The 17,856-nt window shown below is 47.4% G+C and overlaps 1 protein-coding gene across 2 annotated transcripts in view; it reads right to left on the reverse strand.

Annotated features, from left to right (window-relative positions):
• EP400 (E1A binding protein p400) overlaps positions 1 to 17,856 on the reverse strand; it is a 657,563-nt gene that overhangs the window by 351,026 nt on the left and 288,681 nt on the right. The window lies entirely within an intron of this gene.

Genomic DNA, 17,856 nt, shown 5'->3' on the forward strand with positions numbered 1-17,856 from the left:
TTAAGTTCAGAAGAACAATTCTGTACCTCAATTACAAGTACCCCTATGCAGTGCATAGGACTGCACTTGAGGCTCGTGCCTCAAATCTACCTGCTGTATTTTTTGTGTTTCTGAAAATCTTTATCTCGAAAACTACTTACCTAATCTCGTAGATCTTGGACTTTAAATATAAAAATCCCTGTTATTTTTCTACATTGATGTCGTATTTCCTTATTGAGTGTGCGCCTTAATTATTGACTCTGTATATGCAACAAATGCCTAACACTGTGGAGAAGTGTGGCTCAATGGTTAGAGCGGCAGACCCTGATGCAGAGGTCTGGCCCGGGACCAGGGTTCAATTCCCGCCTTGGCGGATCTTGGGCTCAATTTCCTCAGACCTGATAATTCTCGCCTCGGTGCCCAATCTAATCATGGGTCCCACTCTGCAACTCTGGGCAATAGCTTGCTTAATCTCCACAACGGCACCAACAGCGTTGTGACACCTGGCTTCACCTTGGGGGTGCCCAGGAGTGGGCACTTCACAGGGAAAAGCCAGGAAGGGTTTCTCAGCGGTATGCGTACAGCGCCTAGTGGCCTCAGGGTATAAGTGTGCTATACAAGTACGAATTTTACAGTTTTACTCCCCACGGATAAGCCTATGGCTGCGCAACCACACTACCACAAATAGAACACGTTGGGATTGTTAAAGCAGGCCCCTGCACACTAAGGAATACCTGGACTCTCTGCACAGTGCACTTCATTTTGTTACACTATATAGAGATCCAGCTTCCTATATCGTTCATTCCACAGAGACAACTAGCGAAGGTCAATAACTAACCACACAGTCAAAGGAATCACAACCTACATTGGTCTATTCAGCAGTCAGAATCTAAATCTACCTGTGACAGGTCTGCTGAGTGTCTGATGGCAAGTAGAGATGCACACAACAATATGACCAGAGCTATTGATTGTTTAGAGGTATCCGGTAAAGACAGAATGCTCCACAGTAAAAGAATTTACACTTTTTTTAATCTCACATTTTCTCAAGACTATGCCAAAGAACAATCTTTGTATCTCAGCTGTGAAGAGACTTCAGTTGTAAACAAGCATTGGCATAGCCAATAGGTCTCGCTTTTGGAACCTTACAAGTCTTTAGTTATGCAGCATAATATCCTTGGGGCAACAACTGTTACATGGTTAAGCACTTATAAGGTCCCAAAGGGAGACCTATTGGCTATGCCAATGCTGGGTATTATAGTCACCCACAATCATATAAAATAAAACTATCTATGCTGCAAAGATCAAAACTAGTAATGCAAATGCTACTTACCAGTATGCATCTGTTCTTGGCATGTAGGGCTGCTGACATTCATATCTGTGCATAGATCGCCACCTAGTGTTGGGTCCGGATGATTGCACATTGTTGTCCTGGAAGAGTCTTCGAAGTATCACGAGATAGGTGGCTCCTCCCCTGGACTACAGTGCGCATGGGCATCGCCTCCATCCCCAGATTGTTTTTAGCCATTGGCAGAGATGGAGTGAAGAATGTGAGTGATGACCATGCTATGAGCATATGTATATATATGAATGAATACTGCAGCTGCTACAGGCGCCGGGGAGGAGGGTGGGCGATATGAATGTCAGCAGCCCTACATGCCAAGAACAGATGCATACTGGTAAGTAGCATTTGCAGTTCGAGGCATGTGGGCTGCTGAATTCATATCTGTGCATAGAATACATAGCAGTCCCTCCATTAGCGGCGGCCGCCTGTGCCAGCTGCAGCAGTCTGAAAAAGTGTTTTTAGAACAGCCTGACCAACAGCTGCCTGCTGTTTGGAATGCACGTCTACACAGTAGTGCTTAGTGAAAGTATGTGTGGTAGACCATGTGGCTGCTCTACAGATATCTTCTAAGGGAATGTTACCTAGGAAAGCCATAGAGGCCCCCAACTTCCTGGTGGAGTGGGCCCTCGGTGGGATAGTGAGGGTGCGCTTAGCTTTAGCGTAACAGATCTGAATGCACTTTACTATCCACCTAGCAATCCCCGCTTTGGAGATAGCGTTTCCCTTGTGGTGTGTGGCAAAAGCAACAAAAAGCTGCTTGGTTTTGCGAAAATCTTTTGTCCTGTCTACATAGTACATCAAGGCCCTCTTAACATCAAGGGTGTGGAGCATGCGCTCCGCCAGCGTCTCTGGGTTTTGGAAAAACACCGGCAATTCAATTGTCTGGTTTATGTGGAATTGTGATACCACTTTGGGTAGGAATTTAGGGTTAGTGCGGAGCACCACCCTGTTAGCATGTACCTGGAAGAAAGGTTCTTGGATGGTGAGCGCCTGCAGCTCGCTAACCCTCCGTAGCGATGTAATTGCTACTAAGAACGCGACCTTCCAAGTCAGAAACTGAAGCTCACAAGAGTGCAGTGGCTCAAAGGGAGGACCCATCAGCCTCGTAAGAACCACATTGAGGTTCCATTCCGGAGCTGGTGGGGTCCTTGGTGGAATGACCCTTTTGAGTCCTTCCAGAAAGGCCTTGATAGCAGGGACCTTAAAGAGTGACAGGTGTTGCCTATTCTGGAGGTATGCTGCCATAGCAGACAGGTGAATGCGGATGGAAGAGTACGCCAGATTGCATTGATACAGGTGGAAAAGGTAACAAATGATGTTTTGAATGGAAGCATCTAGCGGGTCAATATTGTGGTTAGCACAGTAGATGACAAACCTCTTCCATTTAGCCGCATAACAAGCTCTGGTAGTGGGCTTCCTTGCCTCTCGAATGATGTTCATGTAATAGGGAGGAAGATTGAGGTAGCCAAACTCTAGGACTTCAGGAGCCAGATCGCCAGGTTGAGCTGTTGCGGATCTGGGTGCTGAATGTCGCCATGGCTCTGCGTCAGAAGGCTGGGAGTGAGATGAAGCCTTTGATGCGGCACCACAGACAGCTCTAGAAACGTGGTGTACCATGGTTGGCGAGCCCACGTCGGAGCAACCAGGATGAGAGTCATCGAGTGCTGCCTGAGCTTGCGTGCCACCAGCGGTATCAGAGGTGCTGGGGGAAAAGCGTACGCAAATCTGCCTGACCAGTTCATCCACATCGCATTGCCCTGTGATTGCGGGTGTGGGAACCTGGCGGCGAAGCTTTGGCATTTTGCGTTCTCCTTTGTGGCGAACAGGTCTATCTCTGGATGACCCCACCTTTGGAAGTACGGATGGAGTACTGATGGATGTATCTCCCACTCGTGCATCTGATGGCTGTGCCTGCTGAGCAGATCCGCCATTTGATTGTCCTTGCCCGGGAGATGCTCTGCCATGAGGAAGATGTTCCTCTGAATGGCCCACTTCCACATGCTCTGAGCCAGATGAGACAGCTGTGGAGAGTGTGTGCCTCCCTGCTTCTGAATGTAGTACATGGCCGTCATGTTGTCCGTCCGGATCAACACGACTTTGTTGCACAGATGTACTTTGAACGCCTTTAAGGCCATGAAGATTGCCATCAGTTCCAACACATTGATGTGCATCTTCCTTTGCTGTAGTGTCCATAGTCCCTGCACAGTGTAATGGAGTACATGCGCTCCCCATCCCTGGAGAGAGGCGTCCGTCGTCAGGATAATCTGTGGGACAGGCTCTTGGAATGGTCGGCCCTTGCAAAGGTTTTGTGGATTCCACCAATGCAGAGAGTTGTATGCCCGACCGCTCACCAACACTAGGTCTGTCAGTTGCCCATGAGCCTGAGTCCACTGACGTGCTAGGCACTCCTGAAGCGGACGCATATGTAGTCTCGCGTGCGGGACAATGGAGATGCAGGAGGCCATCATGCCTATCAACTGCATGAACACCTTCGCTGGAAGCGAGTGTTGGGGTCTGAATCGTTGGATCAGCGCCTGGATACTGGCGATTCTCACTGAATTTGGCTGCGCAGTGGCTGCCAGAGTGTTGATTGTCGCGCCCAGGTACTGTCGCACGTGGGCGGGCTGGAGATGGGACTTTGGGTAGTTCAGAGAGAATCCCAGATCGTGCAGGAGATGAATGGTGCGTGACACATGGTCGACGCACTGTCGTTCTGTCCTTGCCTGAATGAGCCAGTCGTCCAGGTAGGGAAAGACGTGGACGTGCTGGCGACGGAGATGCGCCGCCACAGTCGCTAGGCACTTTGTAAATACCCTTGGTGCCGTGGTGACCCCGAACGGCAGAACCCTGAACTGGTAATGCTGGTCTAAAATCGTGAATCTGAGATACTTCCTGTGGGAAGGATGCAGGGGGATATGAAAATAGGCATCTTTCAGATCCAGCGTAGCCAGGAAGTCCCCCTGCTGAAGCAGGGGAAGCACCTGCTGCAACGTGAGCATATGGAAGTGCTCCGAGAGGATGTACCAGTTTAGGGGCCTGAGGTCCAGGATTGCCCTGAGGGATCCGTCCTTCTTGGGAATCAGAAAATACAGGGAGTAAACCCCTGTTCCCCGCTTCTGCAATGGAACGAGCTCTATCGCCCCTTTTTGCAGCATGACTAGAACTTCTTGCTGCAACAAGGTCAAGTGCTCGCCTGACATAGGACGGCTCCTTGGGGGTATGTCCGGTGGAATGGAAGTAAGCTCTAGACAGTACCCGTACTGGATAAGAGACCTCACCCACCTGTCCGTGGTGATGGACTTCCACGCCGGCAGGAACTGCTGGAGTCTCCCCCCGACCGGTGTTGTATGGTCGGGGGGCAGTGACAAGACGTCACTGTTTGTTGGTGGTGGTGGACCTGGAGCTATTGTTTCCATGTCCCCTGCCCTTGACGTTATTGCCTCTGTAACCACCTCTACCCTTGTTGTTGTACGAGGTTTGGGTGTTAGTCTTGTAATATTGTGTGGACTGGGATGCCTGTCCCCTTGAGGTGCCTCTGGAATTTGAGCGGCGAAAGGAACCACTCCGAAACTGCTGACTTTGTAAAGCCCCCATAGACTTGGCAGTTTCCGTATCTTTTTTCATTTTCTCCAGGGTGGCATCCACCTCAGGGCCAAACAGATGGTCAGGATTCACTGTTTGATTCAGTATTGTAGTTTGGATGTCGGGTTTGAACCCTGAAATTCTAAGCCAGGCATGGCGTCTAAGCAACACACTGGTATTGATAGCCCTGGAGGCTGTTTCTGCCACATCCAGTGCACATTTGATGGATGCATTCGTAATGAGTTTTCCTTCCTGAATCAGCATCTCTCCTGCCTCCTTGTATTGGTCAGGCAAGTGTTGCAGTATGGCCTCTAAGGTGTCATAATGGGCCCTATCATAACGTGCGAGTAGGGCTTGTGTGTTAGATATTCTCCAGATATTAGCTGCCTGTGCAGCAATTCGTTTGCCTGAGGCCTCAAAGATCTTGGACTCTTTGTCTGGGGGAGGAGCGTCACCAGTAGTTTGAGAGTTCGCCCTCTTCCGAGCGTTGGAAACAACCAAGGAGTCCAATGGCAAGTGTCCCTTGATATATGTAGGATCCGTGGGCGCTGCCTTATATTTCCTGTCGATGCGAGGGTTGACCACACGCGCCCGGGTGGGCTCCTTGAAGACTTCCGTTGCATGTTTAAGCACCCCTTTAAGCATCGGCAGCGTCTTGACTGACTTTTCAGCGACAGAGAAAGTGTCGAACAGGAAGTCCACATCCACGGGGTCCGAGTGCAGCTCGACGTCGTGGTTCGCCGCAGCTCTCTCGATCAGAGCGTTAAAGGCCGCTGAGTCCTCAGTCGGGGACGTTTTCGCCGCAAAAAGTTGCGCGTCCTGGCCCGACTGCGGGTCCTCCGGGTCGCCTCCGGCTGACCAAGGTTCGTGCTCCTCCTCCGGATCCGAGTACGCCGGATAGTTGTACTCGGCGTCTTCCTCGTCCGCATCACCGGCGGCGGAATGCGTTGGCGAGTGTCCTAGGGCTTGTGGGGACACAGGTTCCACCAGCGCCGAAGAGTCCGCAGAGTCTCTTTTGTTTTTGAGAGGGATCTTAAAATGTTCCAACGCCGGCTCCGACGTGATCTTCCCCTTGAGGAGAGACAGTTTCCCGGTGTTGGCGTCGATGATTACCTCACGACGTTCCTCTTCCGCAAGCGGTTGGAGTCGAAGCTTCGACACCACCAAGGCAGCTTTCGGTGCAAATACCTCCTTCGAGGGTCCGCCCTGTTTACCACACTGTCCTTTCGAATCCGCTGCAGGGATTCCGCCACCTTCTTCGTCAAGGCCTGAGAGGGCTTGACCGGCTCGAGCGACTTCTCAGCATCGAGAGCCTGATCACCCGCAGGCGCCTTCTTCGGGGCCGACGCCCCATGGCTATGCGCGTCGTCGCCCTGACGCTTCTTCGGAGCCGTCTTCGGGTCCACAACCCCTTTCGGAGCCGACGCAGCCGCGTCGGACGATTTCGCCTTCGGCACCGACCCCGAGGGCTTCGGGTCGGCCATCTTGGCGTGGCTCTTCGAGTCGGCCATTTTGGTTTTCTTGGAAGTTGACGCCTCCAGAACCTTCTTCACCAGCGCAACTTTCACTTTCGGTTTCGCATCCGAGGGTGCGTGACCAGTTGGCTTCACTTTCGTTTTCTTCAACGTAAGTGGCGTCTCATAAATGTCCGTGACCGGGCCCGGAGGCGGGGACGTAGGACTCATAATCAGATCTTGGGTAAGGCCCGAAGGCGATCCCTCGACCTGGGCCGTATGAAGGGGAATAACCCCTGAGTCTGGTTGGGGATGCTCCTCCTCCGAGCTATCTCCCATAGTGGCAAAAGCCTGATCGTCGTCCCCTACCTCGTCGGTGACTTCGTCAAAGTTCTCCTCACCCGCGTCGTAGGTCTCCCCCTCGGACGCGGGACTAGAGCCCGAACCTTGCCCGTCGTCTTCTACCTCGACAGATTCCCGGAATATGTCGTCTGGTGGGGGCGCCGCAGTCGATAACTTAGCCTGGAGCCTATGGGCCCGACGAATCTTCAAAGTCTTCTTGCACCGGAATTTCGAACACGCCATGCAGCTGTCCTCATGGTGATCCGGTGACAAGCATGTATTGCACACAGGGTGCACGTCGAGGTGTGAATATTTGGAGTTACACACCGGGCACTTCTTAAACGGAGTTCGCTCCATAGCAAAAAGTGTAGTGTAGGCCCGTCCGCGCCGAAAGCACGTGGAAGGGCAGCAAGAGATCGGAGCTGAGAGTCAGAAAAGAAACTCGTACGCAACTATACCGACGCCCAGCCTAGAGACCTTTTGGTCTCGAATAGAAGTTGAACAACTATCGGTTCCGACAGAGGGAACCGAAACACATCCGAACCCAATGGCGGAAAAAAACAATCTGGGGATGGAGGCGATGCCCATGCACACTGTAGTCCAGGGGAGGAGCCACCTATCTCGTGATACTTCGAAGACTCTTCCAGGACAACAATGTGCAATCATCCGGACCCAACACTAGGTGGCGATCTATGCACAGATATGAATTCAGCAGCCCACATGCCTCGAACATGAATATATTTAATGCAGAGCCACTAATGTATGGACATTTTACAACTTACATATAATGTCTCCTCTTTCTGAATGCCAATGCAAGCATGCGTAACTGTGAAATTCTAGCCTATGCACAACCTAATGTCCAGTAGGCCCTATGAAATATTAGGATGTGCGCATTGATTTAAGAGGCAGGGTGTTGCAAATAGAATACCAGAGTCTGGAAATGTTTACAATATATGGTGGCTGCCACTACACAAGAGTTTGTCTTGTTTTTAATGAGTTTGCTAAACGACCACATTCATGTCTAATGCCAGCAGCTCAACCAATTGATTAGGTTGCGCTTCAGTGTCATGTGCAGAACAGATTTCACAAATAGAGGGGAATACCTTATTTGCCTTCGTGCTGGCTACTAAGGCTCACCTGCAATGCGTGGAAATTGAGTCGCAGCCCGAGTGCAGTCAAATTTTCAGGTGCGCGATGGCCTCGGTGAAAAGAATGCCCGTACCGGAACCTCCAGCCACGCGATGACCTCGGTGAAAAGAAGCCATACCGGAAGCACCAGGCGGTCGGAAGGCGGCACCAATGAGATCTGACTTGGAGTCCTGGAAGGCGGGAAAACATCTTTGTCTAGCTGGCCTAGCAGCAGCAACGGTTTTAGGAGGTTTGGTCGAAGGCGCTCTGGTGACAGAACCCGCGAAGGCTCCGAGGTGGAGATGCTTCAATTGGAAGTGTTGCTGGGCGTATTGCGTTGTGCTGCTGAAGGGGCCATTTACTATTGGGGCGCTGTTTCTTTAACACTTCAACGTTTGCGGAAGAGTCGATGCATCATTATGCCCTACTGCAGTTAACAGTAATTATCCTTAATTTCTCTATGAGTCATACGAAGTAGAATTCTCCACTGTTTATCTGATTGAATCAGGCCGCTTGGCTGTAATCAAGAAAATGTAATTCCGTACTGTATTTCCTGTTATTCTTTTTGACATCAACTGCCCTTAGGAATTCAGTTAAGATATTGATATCACACATGCTAATGTTTTAGAAGAGTAACGTGGGAGATTGAAACAAGACGCGCGGCCGTGAGATGCGCTTTGTGGTGGGGGAGGGGCGTTGAAGCGGCACAAGACCTGGGAGAAGTGGAGGAAAATGAAGGGAGACGTATATGGGCACAGAGAGGCGCGGAGTGAGGCGCACGCACTTGGGAGTTTGAGAGGAAATGTAGATGGCGCCTCTGCTCATGCCAGTGCGTGTAACCGCACGCTCTAGGCCACCCAAAAAGCTGTGGTCAGCTTTTTAAAACCCCACTCACTAAATGTCTCGCCAAAACAGCGCATGCGATGGCTCAGGCGAGACCTAAAAAAAGATGGCAAGCAGAGAGTTCGATTTATGTAGAAGTCAAAATCACTTTTGCAAAACTCGGAGTGTAAGACCTAATCAAGGTCAAAGGATTGCCCAGGGCCTCAATTTTGCACACCCGTCTGGTCAATATAATTGCTACTTTAAAAAATGCCTTGTGATATAGATCAAAAGTGAGGTACAAAGAAAAAGAATGCATCAATGTCCAAAGGACTTTGTTTAATTGCTATGGACAGTGTATTTTGAATGAGAGGTGGGTGGGGGTGCTTTGTGTGTGGGATGAGGAGGTACATTCTGTAAGCATTTTGAGTATCTTTAATTATTGAAGTAGCAAAACGCATATTGGGGGAAGACTATTGACCAGAGGAAAGGAAAACTAGTGCTGCCATAGTTACTATCATAGATGGATGTTGTAGCCTAAAGATGGATTATGATACTTACCCTGTAAGCAACTGTTCTTGACATGTAGAGCTGCAGCTTCACATGCGTACTCCTGCCATCTAGTTTTGGGTCTGGATGATTGAAGTTGTTTTTCTTCAACAAGGTCTTTTTCAGTCACGAGGTAAAGTGACGCCTTCTTTCGGTGATAGTGCGCATGGGCATCAACTTCATTGTCAGCTTGTTTTACCGCAAGAGGGTGAGAATGAACTAAGTGAGTGAAGTATAAAGATGTGTATGTGTATTTAATGTAAATAATGAGAACTGCAAAAGGTACAGGTGCACGGGGAGGTGGGAGGGCGCATGTGAATCGACAGCTCTCATGCCATGAACAAATGCTTACAGGGTAAGTAACAAAATCCGTTCAAGGATTGTGTGCTGTAGATATACATGCTATGCATAGACTATAAAGCAATATTCTCCCAAAGCGCTGGCTAACCAGTAGGTGTTGCAGTTGTTTGAAAAAGTGTCTTTAGCACTGCTTGTCCTACATTAGTTTGTTGACGTGCTAACACATCCACACAATAATGTTTAGTAAAGGTGTATGATGTAGATCATGTTGCTGCTTTACAAATATCAGCTATGGGAATGTGAACTCAAAAGGCCATGGACGCTCCTATTTTACGAGTGGAATGTGCCCTAGGCAGTATAAAGTCCTTTCAGCTTTAGCATAGCAAGTTTGAATACATTTAACAATCCATCTACAAATACCAGACGTCAAATGGTTTGAGAGAGGCGTGACAGTTGTAGAGAATGTGTTTCCCCTAGTTTTTGTACATAGATGTCATATTGTCCATGCAGACTAGGACAACTGTCCCTATGAGGTGAGGATGAAAAGCTTTCAGTGCTAGATACACATCTAGAAACTCCAGGTAGCTGATGTGGAGACTTTGGTGCTTGTTGTTCCATAGACCTTGAATTGCTAGATTCTGTAGGTGGGCACTCCAACCCGTGAGAGATGAGTCTGCTGTTAGTATGATCTGTGGAACAGGATCGATGAATGACCGCCCTTTTGATAGGTTTTGTGTGTTCCACCACTGCAGAGAGCGATGGGTGTGACTGTCTTCCAACGCTAGATCTGTTAATTGACCCTGTGATTGATTCCACTGACGTGCTGAGCATTCCTGTAGAGGATGCATGTGTAATCTTGCATGAGGCACTATTGCAATGCATGATGCCATAATTCCTAGTAGTTGCATGGAAGTCCTGACTGTTAAGTATTGGTTTGTCTGAAACTTTAGTAACAGAGTTTGAAGATTTTGAATTCTGGCTGTATTGGGAGAGGCTAGAGATGTGTGAGTATTTAGAGTCGCTCCTAGATAGGACTGCATTTGTGAAGGTTGAAGGCGAGACTTCTCCGTATTGACTGTAAAGCCCAAATGATGAAGGTCTAATGTAGTTTGAGTGTGTTACAAACACTTTTGGTGTGTGCTGGCTTCGGCGAGCCAAATGTCTAGATATGGGAAGACATGAATTTGTTGTCTTCCGAGATGAGCCGCAAGTACTGCTAGACATTTTGTTAACACTCTGGGTGCAGTAGTAAATCCGAATGGGAGTACTTGGAACTGACAGTGATTTCCTGCCATCACAAATCTGAGATATTTGTAATGTGCCGGGTGAACTGGAATGTGGAAATAAGCGTCTTAAGTCTAGTGTGGACATAAAGTCGCCTTGCTGTAGAACTGGGAGCACTTGCTGAAGCGTTACCATATGGAAATGTTCTGACTGTATGCACAGGTTTCAACTTCTTAGGTCCAAAATTGGTCTTAGGGACCAGTCCTTTTTGGGGATTAGCAAGTACAGAGAGTGAACCCCTAACCCTTGGTGTTGTAATGGAACTGCTTCTATAGCTCCCTTTGTTAAAAGGGCTTGTTTGAGGAGCTGTAGGTGTTGTGAACAGAATTTGTGAGTGTGCGGTGTAATATTGGTAGGACTACTGGTAAGCTCCATGTAATAACCATGTTGGATAATGTCCAATACCCATTTGTCTGATATTATTTATTGCCATATGGTGAGAAATTGTTGAATTCTTTCCACCACAGGTGTAAAATGATTGGTGGGAAATGTAGGCAAGTCACTACTTATTGTGAGAAGGGGAGTTACATGTTGGTCTACCTTTACTCAGTGCCCTCATCTACAGAAACCTCTAGATGGATAGGGCTGTGTGTTGAATTTATATGAGTAGGCATTGGGGTCTGAGGGATTACCGTTGGATCCCTCCTCTATAAAATGATCAATGAAAGGAGCCTCTGTAGAGGGGCCTGAAGAGCTCCCATAGACTTTGCTACTTCGGTGTCCATCTTTAGTTTTTCGAGGGCATCATCTACTGGAGGTCCAAAAAGGTATTCTTTGTGAAAAAGGAGTATTGAGGATATACTGCTGAACTTCTGGTTTAAATCCTGAAATACTAAGCCATGCATTTCGGCTAAGGAGAATGCTGGTATTAATTACCCTTGTGGCAGGGTAAGCAGCATATAAAGCACATCTAATGGAGGAATTAGATATTAGTTTACCTTCTTGTATTAATTTTTGTGCTTTTTGGGTCTTGTGGCGATAACTGCGCGAAAGCGCGGTCTCGCCAGAGACCTATAGTCACCGGCTCAGCCTCCCACAGGAGACAAGAGATGGCCACGCGCATGTAAAAGAATCGGATCGGAGCGGGCCGCGCGCACGCGAACACGCACTCCATTCAGCATGCCGGAATGAGCTTAGAAGACTTAGCTTTCAGTTTCGTTCTCTAGCACTGCCGTCGGTGGAATTGAGGCGGATGGCCTGAGCCTGCAGCACTTTCCAGGAGCCTCGCCTGGTTATTTCATACCAAACGCATTTCCTGCCACGGTTTGTATCAATATTGTGCGCAAACGGCGACTTTCAAGTCGTATTGCTAATCACATCCACTGTTCCCCATTTATGATTTTTGGATTGCTTACCTAGGTCTATGTTGGGATTTACGTGGGGTTATATGTTATGTGCGAACGATGCTTGTGATTGAACTGCCGAGTAAGTGATTCATTGTCCGCTGACTTAACATCATATTTGTAAATTGCTTCAGTGTCAGAATGAGTATACCATGTCTCCTTTAATAGCACAGTGCTGCAGGTAACGACGCGGATGGCTTTGACCCTGCACTATACACTAATAGGAGTAGTAGCATTTCTTTAGCGGTGACCTGTAGATGGCACTAGCCACCTACTTACCGAAATTAAATGTAGCAATAGAGCCACAAAGCTGCGGAAAGGTGATGAAAAGATTGTGTTGCCTAATCATTCAGTTATTAGATGTTCCAGTCAACACATTATTCCTTGAAGTTTTTCTTTACGAAGTTTGGAGGACGGCATATTGATGTACAAGTGCGCGGTTTCCTGCTGTATTGCTTGCCATTCCGGGGCTGACAGGGTAAACTTTGAAAACATTGCAGCTTTTGAGCTGCGGTACTTCAGGGTGCTAGCACCGGGTGCACAGGAACTCATTGTGTTAGGCCTGCGCAGCACAGCAGCTGCCTGCATGGACCTCCGGAGCAGCCACTATGGATTTCTTTCTGCCGAAAATTGTCTGCTACATTCCAACGCATGGTTTGGGAGACCAGAGTGGAGGGCTGTTGGACTGCAAGCTGTACGATGAGAGAATCGCTCTGCTGAAACAGGACACCTGGGGGAAATAACATGTCCCACCTGTTGATAACACTTTGATATCTTGTCAGCATGACCGCAGCACCGATCCTCCACATCCCCACTGATCTGTTGTTTCTATTAAGTGGGACTCTGCACATTCCTGCACACCCGCCCCGTACTGGTTGTATAAAACAGTGTTGCAGAACATGTCATTCCATTGTGGGCATGAACTCTTAAAGCCAGTATTGATAAGAAATACACTGAGTGCCCACGTGGGGGACTTGCCTTTCCCACTGCCGTAGCTTGACGAGGTCTCCAATTTTTTAATCTTTTTCCATAACTCCTTATCCGGAAGTGGCTCGCATTTTGATAGTGCCAAATGTAAGCTTTCCAAGAATAACTTTTCCGTTGGATATAAAACTGGTGATTTCCAGCTGCACACCACTGTCAATGACGGGTCTGAGTTTGGGGGATTCATTTACCAGAAAGTGAGTGACAATCTGGACACAGCAGTCAACCTAGCTTGGACAGCAGGCAACAACACTACTCGCTTTGGAGTAGCGGCCAAGTACCAGCTGGATCCGTCTGCTACTGTCTCTGTGGAAGTAAATAACTAGCCTAGTCAGTGTTGGTTACACCCAGACTCTGAGGCCAGGGGTTGAAACTCACACTCTCTGCTCTCGTAGATGGAAAGAACTTCAAGGCCGGAGGTCACAAGGTGGGGCTTGGCCTGGATTTGGAGGCTTGAAGGGGCCCCCATTACAGCAAGCAGATAGGAAGCGAGTTGATGAATTTGGCCTTAACGATGCATTTTTTGAAACACGACCGCAGCGTTTGCCTCGCTCCTGTGGATGGAACCGGAACAAGCTGTATTTTTATGTATTTAAACCATGGCCTGTTAGCTTATTTCTAGTTGAATTGGTGGTTTTCGGACCCTGGAAAAGGCTGACCCTTTCCCCATTATTTAAATGTCTTGTACTGCACCTGCCCGCAGGAATGGATTGGACTTTCTGAAATGTTGAACGGTGTACACCATTATTTTATTGTCTCCAATATTGATGCAAACCATATAATTGGATGTTTTGAAAAAAAAAAATACACAAATTTTGTTATGTCACCTTTGTCCAAAATACTTTTGGTATCCTGCAAATGTACCACCTAGGAATAAAAAATTACACCTGTACCTTACATCATAGGGCAGACTGCATAAATGAAACCAGCGGCACCGATCGCTTTTGTAAACAAGCGGGAGTTGTGTGAGTGCGTGGCTGACGTCAGTGGCGCGGCCGTCTGGGCTTGGAGGCTGCTGGAGTGCGAGAAGGGCGCACGGGCAAAGAGTTGCTGGTGGAGCAAGGAGTTGTGCGGGGGGCACGCGGGCAGCTGAATGAGGGAGCCGGAGCCTCAGGAAGACGCGCGGGTGGATCGACGGGGAGCAGGGGCGCCTCCCGCTGCCGCCAGCAGCCATGGCACGGGCACTAGCTGCGATCCGCTGGACTTTACTTGCGAGACCTACACAGGTAAGGAGAGCTGAGACCTGCGGATGGGACATATCTGGGTGCTGGGGAGCGGTGGGGTAGGTGAGCCCTTCTCAATTGTGCTGGTGTGCTCTGATAGACTAAGGGAGCACTTCGGGGCGCGTTGACGGGCGTGGAGTCGACGGTGGAGGGGGGGGGGGGGAGTGAAAGTGACTGCAGGAGGTTCCTTAAAGGAAAACTGGATGTATTTAAAGAAAGAACAATGAAACGTTTTCTTTTCATTTTTTTAGGGCAGGAAGTGGTCCCTGGGATCCTACAATCTTCCTTTTTTATTATTTTCCAAATAATTCTGTACACTTCTAACTTAGGTTTGCATTAAAAAATACAAATGTGAAGAAATCAATCACCTGTGAGGTCTTATGTACAACCTTCTACAATAACATTTTCTGTACGATGCAATGGTTGTTAGGTGAACTTTAACAACAACACAAAATTAGTCAAAGGAAGCAAGAATGTTAGTATGTCTCCTCTAAACATGTTTTCCGTCCAATGAGCTTCTCCAGACACCAGAGTACAACAAAGATTTTGTCAAACAGTAAGAAGATTTTGATATACTGGGGAATGCATGGATGAGAGTGGGCACAGTCTTGTATAAACATAGTAACGGTGTACAGGAACCAAGTGCTTATCTTTAATGGTGGCAGGCTATGGTTAAGAATGTTGCCTTTAAATCTGGACTGGAAATCTTGCTTAGATACCAGGAAGTAAGGCGAGTAGTTTACTTTGTTGTGTTCGCTTGTTGGTACTTTTTCTATAGCATGTTTCTGTAAGAGTTCCTTTACCTCTTTCCCCGAATGTTAAACGTTTCATTTTTTTTAACCTCTTCCTCTTTGGAGATTTTGGTGGTGGAGCGTTTGTTAGTTTTGCACAATAGCAGTGGTGCACTACATTTAAAACACAATGGTCTGTGGTGATCCTTTCCCATTCTTGAGGGTATTGCGCTATTTGGCCTCCCAGTGGTGTTATGTGGGGGCCCGTTTTCGTTCTGGAGTCATCTGGTGCTTGCTCCCACCCCGAAGGACTGTCCTCTAATCTTTCCTCTATCACGAAAGGGCTGCCTTGCAGGTTGTTGTCAAGAATGGTATTCGGTTTGCTGGGTTGCCTGCTGTATATTACCCTGAGTTTGGTGTTGCTGCCCTGTTGGGAAAGTTCCCCTTCCTGCGAGCCTTCTGAAATTATCTCCTCCCCTCTTGAAGGTACCTCGTTGCCATTCTTTATTTGTAGTAAGGACTCGTCTACCTTGTGGTCAAATAAAGTTAAAGGCTTACTTAGGATTGTGGTTTGGACCTCCTGCTTGAAGCCCGAAATCCTGAGCCAGGCATGTGTGAGGGTTGTGCCTGTACACATTTGTCTACAGGCTTTATCAGCCAATCCAGTGCTGACTTTAGGCAGGTGTTCGCAATAATTTTTCCATCTTGGATGATTGACTTTGCTCTCTTTTTATCATCCTCTGGGAGCATCTTAATTAGCTCCACAATCTCGTCTAATTGTTGATGGCCATATCTATTGAGGTTTGGTTGGAATCCTGAATTCCTTTAGCACGTTGTCGATCTTCTTGCATTTAATGAGTACCTCATAATCAGGGGGGGGGGAGGATCACTAGTCCTGCTTGAACCAAGGTTTTGCAGGTCGGTAAGCAGGTATCTCCCAAAAAAGACCTTCATACACGTGTATGTTGGAATAATCTCGTAGTGGTATATAATGTGTCCCCGCTTTTGTTTACACGTGCGTGCGTAATCATCGGGTCGTTTTTTTTGTGTGTGCACCCTCCACCAGGAGGTTTTACCTTTGGTTTAAGGCAGTAGTGATCATCGATAAGTGGTGAGGTAAGTGGTGATTTAAATAAAGTCCGGACAGCCAGAGAAGGAAGTTTTAATGATTCTGGATTCGGACAATTAATAAGATAATTCGTGCAGCTTTAGAATGAGTTAGGGTTTCGAGCGCACTTCATTCGTGGGTTAAAAAGGTCAACATGTTTCAGCCTTAAGTTGCCGACAGGTCAATAGGCTTTCGTCAGGACCATTAGGGGTGAAAACGTGAAAAAATGTATAAAGAATACAGAATAGGTGAATTGTAACCTGATTCTTCAGGGAGTAGAAGGCATCATTGTACCTCTACAATGTGGAAGAAGTACTTCCTCGGGGGATACGGCAGGAAAAAGAGAGGCCCCACTCCGGTCCTTCTTCTCAGTCCTGGCAGCTTGTGCTGTCTCTGCCAAAGATCGCCCGGAACTTAATAGTTGTGCAAAGTACAAGTACATGCATTACTGTTTTCTTAAAGCCAAAGGTTCTAATGCTGCTGACTTCTGTCTTCTTTTTGGAAATGTTACCATTCCGGACTGACCCAAAGAGGGAAGGCCCTGACAAAGAAAGGTTGAGTAGTTCGCTTGGCATCTGGTTTTAACAATGAAGTTGAGAAAGGATGAGTCTGATGAATACCCAATATCTGAACACACAATAGGAAATGGTCCAACAAATTATTTTCCATACTGATATTGCGATTCAAAACCTTCTTTCAGTGTCACTTTGTATTCCTGCCTTCTTGACCCTCACAAAAAAATTGCTCCATGGAAGTCACAGAGAGGCCCATTTGAGGCCTCAATAGTCATCAGACTCTGAAGTGCTGTGAGTTTGTAGCCTGATTTTGTAAAGCTTTTTTTCTCTTAAAGTCCAATGGTTGTTTCTTCAGAGCGGTAGAGAAGACAGAGACTTCTGCTTTTTATGCAGTCCAGAAAGAATCTGAAAGAAAACTACATTTCAGAAAATGACTGTCTTGATGAGGAGCCTTCTATTAAAGTTGTTGCAGCAGCTTGAATGGTCCGACTGAAGCTAGTGTCAAGTCAAGCTTCCTTGTGCTCACCAGTATTCTAGGCATCTGTGTTAATGGAGGTAAAGACGTTTTTATTTCATAAGACTTTTCCCCGTCACAGGAGGGGCACTTGCCAAGATCAAGCAGTCAGTGCTGCAAGCATGGTGAAAAAAGCAAATGCGGAGGAAAAACTGGTGAAAAAACAAAAATAAAATTGCTTTGCCTTCACAGAAAATGTTTAATTAAAAGAAACCCAAGAACTCAATGAGAAACCCAAAAAGCACAGCTTGTGTTAGGAGTTTCTTAAATCACAGAGCCCAAAAATAAAATGAACCGTGCACTACTATACCTAGCCTATAACAAAATTTTGCCTTCAGACAAATTTGTTTCAACAATTTTTTTGTTAAGTGTTATTAGTATCCCACAAAAAACGTGATAATGGAAGTTTATAAATATTGATAAAGATCCCGATGAGAGACAGATCAAGAAACTGTTTAAAACCAACCTAAACAAACCTTCCTGACCTGTTTCCTGCAATAACCTTTCTACCAATAACCATAGCTTTCTTTTATGCTGCTCCTTAAAGTGTACTAGATATACAACACAAGGAAGTATCCAGCCCCTACCCCCACCTCAATTTTCTGCCCTCCACCACTGTCACACACTGCCCACAAACTTACACTCTTATGCTTTTT

The sequence above is a fragment of the Lissotriton vulgaris genome, chromosome 11 (assembly GCF_964263255.1).
Source record: "Lissotriton vulgaris chromosome 11, aLisVul1.2, whole genome shotgun sequence".
NCBI classification, from domain to species: domain Eukaryota; kingdom Metazoa; phylum Chordata; class Amphibia; order Caudata; family Salamandridae; genus Lissotriton; species Lissotriton vulgaris.